This window comes from Argiope bruennichi, chromosome 11, assembly GCF_947563725.1.
Source record: "Argiope bruennichi chromosome 11, qqArgBrue1.1, whole genome shotgun sequence".
In the NCBI taxonomy this organism is placed as follows: Eukaryota; Metazoa; Arthropoda; class Arachnida; order Araneae; family Araneidae; genus Argiope; species Argiope bruennichi.
The window spans coordinates 21,848,480-21,856,996 of NC_079161.1; positions in this window are offsets into that span (position 1 = coordinate 21,848,480).

Here is an 8,517-nt window from a genome sequence, read left to right on the forward strand (position 1 = left end):
AATAGGTCAGTATATAATCTGAATATATCAAGTAATTAAAATATTTTTGTAGTATTTAGTTTTAAACATTTGAAGATGATGATTTTGCATTATGAAAACTACTAAATAATTCTATTTACTGAGAAACATGCTTTATTACCTTAAGTGGCTTTTTATATTGACTATTAATTATATCAGAAAAATCTCACTCTATGATCCACTTTAACTGAAATTGGCCCGAGTACAATCTCGTGCTGAAGTTATGACGAGTTTGATGTTGTGTCCTATTATCAGAATTCATATTCACAGTCGTCTTTAAAGATAGGTAGTTAAACATATACCTGCTCATTAGGTCTGCAGTAGGCAGCAATTGTGACTGTTTTTTTATATATTTAAATTGACTAATTTATCGATACGCGAATAAACCTAAGCATGTATAAATAGCAAAGGTCAATGAGCTGAGGGCTACAATTTTTATTATTTTATATTTTTCTAATTCATAATATTCTCCTTTGATGGACCAAATTGAAGGCTATTGCTAATATTATTCCTTCACCATTTATTTATTTGAACTGATGAAATAGATAAACGAAACTGATGATGTTATTGGCTTTTGATAACTCATAATTCTAATGGTCTCACGACAGCAACTGTGTGATCGATTACCTATTTAAAATTGTAATTATTTAAATACAGAAATTAGTTATTCCGCCGCCCCTACCCTTTTCTAAAAAGTAAAAAAAAGAAAGAAAAGTTATGGCAAACATTCTTGTTAGTTATAAATCTAATAGCTTTCGAACCTTTGCAAATAACTTTATTTTCTGATTTTTTTCGTAATAGCAGCAATCGATGAAAAGAAATTTTTTTGGAATTGTTTCTTTCCCAAATTGGAAAAAAAAAAAAGAAGTATATTAAACCTTAAAAGATAGATATAAAAAGTTAAAGTATGTATTGAAATACAGAGAGACTGAAATTAAAATATCCCTATTCAGAGCTCTATAGATGATGAGGGAGGGCTCATAAGAAGGCCCGGTTCTACTGGTCATGCTAACTGTGCATGCACTAATACAAGGGGAAGATCATGGGACAAATCACCCCTCCTTCAAAACCAAAAACAACGTTTTGTAGTTTGGAACAATGATAGTTTAATAATAAAAAGGACATAAATATATCATTGTCTAATAAAAGAAACTGATGAAAACGATTAGGTTAAACAGTTAAATAATTTGTGTTTTTATAATTCATTTTTTTGTGGCCTTACATATCCAGTCTTATAAAAAGCTTCATTGATGTACAGTCCATACACTATTGGAAATTCTTGTGTAAAATTACTCTTAGAAACACTAGGCGTAATACATTCTATACAGTCAAATAAAGACAGTGTGTCTATGAAAAAATACTATATTTTATCAAAAACTTTACAGTATACTCTATATATTAAAATGCATATACTTTGTATATTATATATATATATATATATAGTGTATTATAAGATCAAAGCTTGAAGTAAATTTGATGTCAATGATTAGCAATTATGGTAACTTTAAAGTAACGATTTGTACAAATGCTTGTTTTTATTTCCAATGAAATTAATTAACTGAAATGTGAAAATATCAACATTTTGTAGCTGTATCAAATTTGTATTTAAAATAATGTCATATGGCGTATAATTCCCGAATGGTGCCGTTATAAACCATATGACTTTATTTTAAATGCGAAATTTAAATAAAGTCATGCGGCGACCAATAATTATAGACAGCATCATCTTTTTCAATTGACACCTAAACCCCTCCAGAAAATTTATATTCTTCAAACTGTATAAAATTTTAGTTCGTGTCTGCCTCTGCACGATTATAGAAAGCAACTGTGTCGACTCGTAGCTTCTCTTTTCTCGTCGAATGTCGGTAATTAGTTTCAAAGAAAAAAAAAGGATGCAAATATCACAATAATACATGAATTATGGCAATTGAAGTACATAGGACATATATCATAAGTTTTTGTGCTCCTCCAATATTGTTTCTACAATCCCTTTTAATACTGATTGCACCACCAAAACCGGTTATTAAGTAATCAACTTCCTTGGGGCACTACGACTTGGGGGAAAAAGCAAGCCTAGACTTCGATTTTATTTATGTTCTTTTCAAAGTTATTTAATTTTAGGATACTATTCTGACAACATTTCTAATCAATATCTTTTCACAAATTTTTTATTGTGTTGTCTTATAATTCTAAAAAAAATGTTGATATCTGGAAAAAAAGTCTGCTAATCTTGTTGAAATCCTAAAGCTAATTCTCTGAAAGGTGACTGAAATTAAATTTTTAATTAAATTAATAAAAATAAATTTAAAATTTAGCTCGCCAAAGTTTGCTATTTAAAATCGTTTTCATCAACATTAAATTAAAATCAATAAAAATATCTCGTTTTAAATGATAGAGGATAAGGAGGGTCCTAAGACTTACACAGCTTACGAATCTCTAGGGGCTTAATTCAGCCTTGTTATTATACCACTTGTAATTGTTCTCCAACTGTCCACTCATTTTACATTCAGAATTTCGTTGATGAATTAGGTAAATTTGACTTGTACCTTAAATATATTAGTGGCAAGTTATTTTATTTTATTTTATTTATTTATTTTTTTGCGTTCGAAGAAATTGTTTTTAATTTTTTTGACAATAAGAAAATTATGAAATTTTTTAACTTTAAATGCATTGATTTAGAAAACAAATGAAGGTTGATAGTTGCTTCGTGTCTCGTCTAAACATAAGGACTCAAATCTCAGAAGAGTATGTGTTCAAAGTTGAGAAGAAACATTGGTAATTGGATATTTATTGTTATTATTATTTGTTTCAGAATTTATTACATTATTTACACTAAATGATTATACAAGATATTCAGGTGTTTATTGCTAATTACTTTATTAAATGCCTTAAAAATTAGTGTCAAACATTTTATTGCTCATAAGTTGCTTGCACTATTTACCACTTAGAATTCATAATTAATGTACATCATTCCTGTATTTGAGTTATTATACAACGGCCATTAATTTTTGATCATATTAGTGACTATTCGTGTATATTTTGCATAGTTTGTTTTTAGAAATTTTTTGCTTCATTCATTTTTCTATGCTGAGAAATATATATCACCCAGATTTAGCATTTTTTTTTTCATCACTGGTTTCTTTTTCTATAGCGGTTTGAATAGAGATACTTCAGTTTTAAAATCCTAGTATAATAAGTAGTTCTTTTCTGTCAGTTCAACAGCAATAATCGTCGAATACAAATTTTGGCGCGAAATGGCATTTTCCTGACCGTGCAATTAGCTTTTAGTAAACTTTGACGTTCAATACTTAATTGTTCTAGTTGTGCAGGCGTGGATTTCGGCTACAGGACAAAATAGCTTAAGATATTTCATGTTACATGTATAACTTGTATAGTTTTTTTTTTCTGTACTCTGTAGTTTAAACTTATGTCCCTAGTACAATAGATTTTGCTGAAATTAGTACTATTTTATAGAAAAATAGCCGCTGTACCCGCAATTCCGCCTTTTCCTATTTGTTCTGTATGTATGTACGAAAAAGAAGAACACATATATTTTTAAATTTGGATTTTTATATTCAGTCTATAAAAGGATTAAACCTCAATCTTAATTAATTACTATTCACAAGAATCAGAATTAAAAAAAAATCTGTTTTAGTGTCAGCGTTTGGTATATATATATGTAAAAATTTCTTTTAAGTTCTCTCGCTAAAATCTGATTACATATAAATGATTATGGAAGAAATATGGAATTTCTAGATTCATAGTATCATTTTTAAAAGATTAAAGTTTAATTTAAAAGATTAACAGCATCAGGAAACTTCAAAAATGTTTGACTCAGTTATGTGATAGTTTCTTTCTTTCTTTTTTTTTTTAAAGTTCTGAATGGAATTTTTATCAAAGAAAGAGCTATGCCATAATGCCAAGAAATCAAAATTAACAAACATAAAAAAATATTCAATGATCGAAAAAGAATTTGCAGATGGCGCTTATTAAAAACTATTTTCTGGAGAAAAATTTTTGCAGACGATATTAATTTGTGATTAAAAATCTGCTTATTCTATAAGTTTTATTTTCTGTGTTTAAACAGTTCCAAGTTTTTGTGGTCAATGTCCTTTTCTTGGTTTTAGGAGTGTCAATAAGGGTTGTCATGAAGTCCAAATTTATTTAGTAGGGTCAAAGTAATAACCATGCGGGTAATTGCACTTGTTATTACGTTCTCTCGTTTTAAAAAAGAAAGGGAATAAAGGATAAAATGGAAAGAATATTCTCTAAAGTTCCTTGATACTTACTATTTTGATAAATCCAGTGCATATTTTGAAGCTGGATTTTCTGGTGATACTTGATAATATCTTGAATTGCAATCTTTTCAATGTAAGAGTTCGACACCATGACTATTTTTGTCAAAGGACCTGTCTTTTTGTTTCAATAAATATTGAATGTCTGGAAGTTCAAACCAATGCGGTCTTTTGGTTTTGTTTTGCTGTTATTAATATTTTTTTTTTGTCTATAAATAACTTTCTTGATTTGAAAGATAAATTTTTCAAAGCTTGAAGGACAGAGAAACTATCTAAAAGCATTGTGTGTGTGTGTGTGTGCGTGTGTGTGTGCGTGCGTGCGTGCGTGCGTGCGTGCGTGCGTGCGTGCGTGCGTGTGACTGATATTGGGACAAATCAGTCGATAAGAGAAAGATTGGTTTTAATACAACTACTGCTAAAACAGAATTCCAGCAAGTGACAAAATTTAGATAATTTGCAAGTAAATAATTTTTACGGAGTAATATGCAATGTGCGCGTTGGGAATGCCAACAGACATATAAATAAATATGTTTTTGAAAATATTTTTGTTGTATTTATATATTTATTTTTAAATAAAATTATATTCAATAAACTCAAGCTAAAAACTAGTCAAAAGAAACTTATGGTATGCTAACTGGCTGCATTAAAATTTAAAAATGAATGAAATATGAGGCAAAATTAGATCGAAATTCTGAAGAAATTGCAATATTAACAAACTGCTTTTAAAATACGTATCTAAAAGTTTTATGTAGCAAAATCTACTTAAATTCGATTAAAAAAGTTACGTAACAAAAGCAAGAGCAAAAATATCCGAAGATAATTTCAATATTAGGGCTTATATTTGGGTAGATAAACAGTGAAATATTCTTAATGTTTCAAATAAAGAGAAAGACGTTGTTATAAAATATGCTTAAATTAATTATTAAAAACTTGATTAAAATTAGAGATGTAGCTATTTAGAAATAAAATTGGCATTGGAAAGTTTTTTTTTTTCTTTTTTAATTATAAGATGGTGAAAAAAATGTTTTTGCACTGTGATTTGTCTAAATGTTATAGCAGAAAACCGCAAAAGTATTGAACTCCCAATTTACCTCCTTTAGAAGATTATTTTATTTTATTTTTATCTATCTAGTTGTTTACATTTTGAAGAAAGCCAGCTCACTTTTATTATTACAACCAGACAGACAAACTTCCTCTAAATGGATTTCGTTTAAAATTTGATAGAAATCTACAAGTGTGGTCTGAAGTCCAAATTTCGGAACCGGAGGGTTTCAGGTTCGAGACCCGATTCCACCGAAGAACCGTCGTGTAAGCGGGTCTGGTGCATTTAAACGTCCAGGTCAAACGTCCTCCCGCTGGTGTGGTGTGGGGAGGGGAGTGCCAGCTCAGGTGTCATCCCCGTCTTCTGACCGCGGTTCAAAATTATGAGGTCCGTCTCAAAATAGCCCTAGTGTTTGCTGTTTTAAAACGGGACGTTAATATAATTAAACTAAACTGAACTGAAGTCCATATTCCAAATTTCATCTATCTAACTCATAACGGTTTTGAGTTACGCCCACAGACAGACAGTCAAAATGCCAAAAATATGTTTTTCAAACTCAGAGAAGTCTGAAATTTGTGAATTTTGTGACGTTTCCAATCCTTTCTACGTATACGAGAAAATAAAAGCAACCTATATGAGTGTATCATATGCTTACAGAATACTTTCGATTTTGTGTTTAATATCATAATACAATAACGAAAATCGAGAATGTATTTTGTGCCTGCTTTGTTGTAAATGATAAGTTAAAAAAACTAATAGTATCGAGACTATATACCTTATTTCATTTGTTGTGCTTCGTATGTTTTTGAGTTATCGAGATGAAATACACCGCATAGATAACAAGCACAACAGAAAGTCAAGCCTTTAATGAATTTGGTTTAAAACTTCATTCAGATCTAATGATGGTTTAAAATTTTAATTTTTTTTAAATTTATAAATAGTCAGAAAGAAAAAAAAAACATTATCTGGCATTCATCTCTAAGGTAGTGGAGAACCAACATCATTTACACCTAAGTGTAGTTACTGATAATCTAACAACGTGGATTTCTCACTATTTCAAAAAGCTGTTCTGAAAAATAGACTATTAAAAAATAATTATATTAATCTAAATGGATGAGTTGGAAATTTTAAATTATGCGTATTTTGTATAAAACCATGTTTAATGCGGATTCCGCAAAGTCTAAAAGTTGCATGGTGTTTGTAATTTCTTCTACCATTAATTAGTATTCTAAATTTTGCCTTTTCTTTCTTTAAAAAATTTTGCTTTCTATTATATTATGTGTGATTATGATATATTTCATAATCATACATAAATCTATGAATCGTACATATAATGAAGATGAATGTGTATTTTTGTGTGCTAATTGTCGCCATATAGGTTAGACTGTTTGGCGTCGAGCTACAAAACTTCGCACATGTATAATTTGGAGGATGAAAATGTGCAACTCGGCGCAATTATTTTTGAAATTTTAATTCAAATTTTAAATGAAAATTAAACAAAATCCTGACGTTTTTCTGCGATAACCTCCAAAAATTTTACAGTACAAAAACGATTTTACAGTACATCATCTTAAAAATTCAAAAAACTATCTTTTTAACCATGCCAATTTTTATTATTGAAATTACTTTTTAAAGATATCGTAAAAAAAATTATATATATATTTAGCCAATTAAAAAAAATAATATTTGGGCAAATTTCTAACCAGAATGCAGAGATACATAAAAATTCTGAACGAATATTAACTGTATCACGAACAATAATACAAAAACATAAAAATTCTGGTTATCAAAAGTATTGATAAAATTAAAGATATTAAAGTTAGAGATATTTTTTGTTTTTGTTTTACAATGCAAATTACTATTTATATTAATACAAAAAAAATAATGAAACGTGCAAAATGGTGAAATTAAATTTCTACATTTAACACAAATCATTGGCAAAGCGGATTTCAAGAAACAAATGATATATTTATTTAATTTGGGAATAATTTATAAAAAAATTCAAATTTACTGTTAAACTTCATTTAAAGAGCATTATTAGTGATTCGTATAATAAAACAAAACAAAAGATAAAAAATTATGTAATTCGCTAATGAATCTTTTTATGAGAATTTCGAGGTGACATCACGATGTCTCACTGAATTTGTTTGTGTCGAATGCTTGTTTAAAGATAACCCTTATATCTAGAAAAGTTTTGGATGCTGTCTACGAAGTAGTTTAGCAAGTGCCTGTAGAGCTTTAATCGACGAGATTATGAAACTAGAGGTGGATGGCAACGATATCGGTGAGCTGGTGGAAGAACTTGTTTAAAACTACCGAAGAGCTTATTCTGTATCAGAGCAAAAACTTGCGGTGCAGATTTGGTCAGGAGATGATTAAATAATCGACTCAACAGAGCAACAATCTTCCAGTTAAATAAGGGAGATGCTAAAGGCATCGGAATTTATTCCTTCATACTTTAAGAAGCCTCATTTAATGACATTGATGTGTCTTCGCCAAATTTTGAAGCGTTGCCAAAGACAAATGTCTTTACAGAACTTTCTTGTAAAAAAAAAGCTATGCATTATTAATAATAAATTATGTAATTATAAATTCTTTGGAGTATTTTTTTTTTCAGAATTGAACTCACTCACGACCTCCGTATTACGGAGGTCGTGACTCACTGTCCTATTTTACATAGATTCCTGAAGAATTTTTTTTTTTTTTTAATGAGTGTTTCGCATTATGATTAAGATTCGAGAACGAATTATTCTCGTTAAACTGTATATTTAAAATATTATTAACGTAAAGAGAAATGTCAAATTTAAAATTGTTTTAATGAGGGAGGTTTAAATGAGATATCATTATTAAAAAAAACTTAGAAATAGCAAAATGCATTCTTTTTTTTTCGAATTTTAGCAGAGAAAATAAAGGTAATAGTTAATAAAATGATCAGAACGGCGTAGAGCTTCTAAAATAATATAAATTATATATTTATCAAAATTTGAAACTGTAAAATATTTTGCCGAAGAAGCTATTAAGACCAAGTTACAAAAAATATTTATTTAATATAATATTAATAAATAAATGTATAAATATTTAATTTAATTTCAATTAATTTTTAATTAGACCCGACGAATCAGATGCTAATAAAAAACAAAATGGATCTGACAAACACATTTC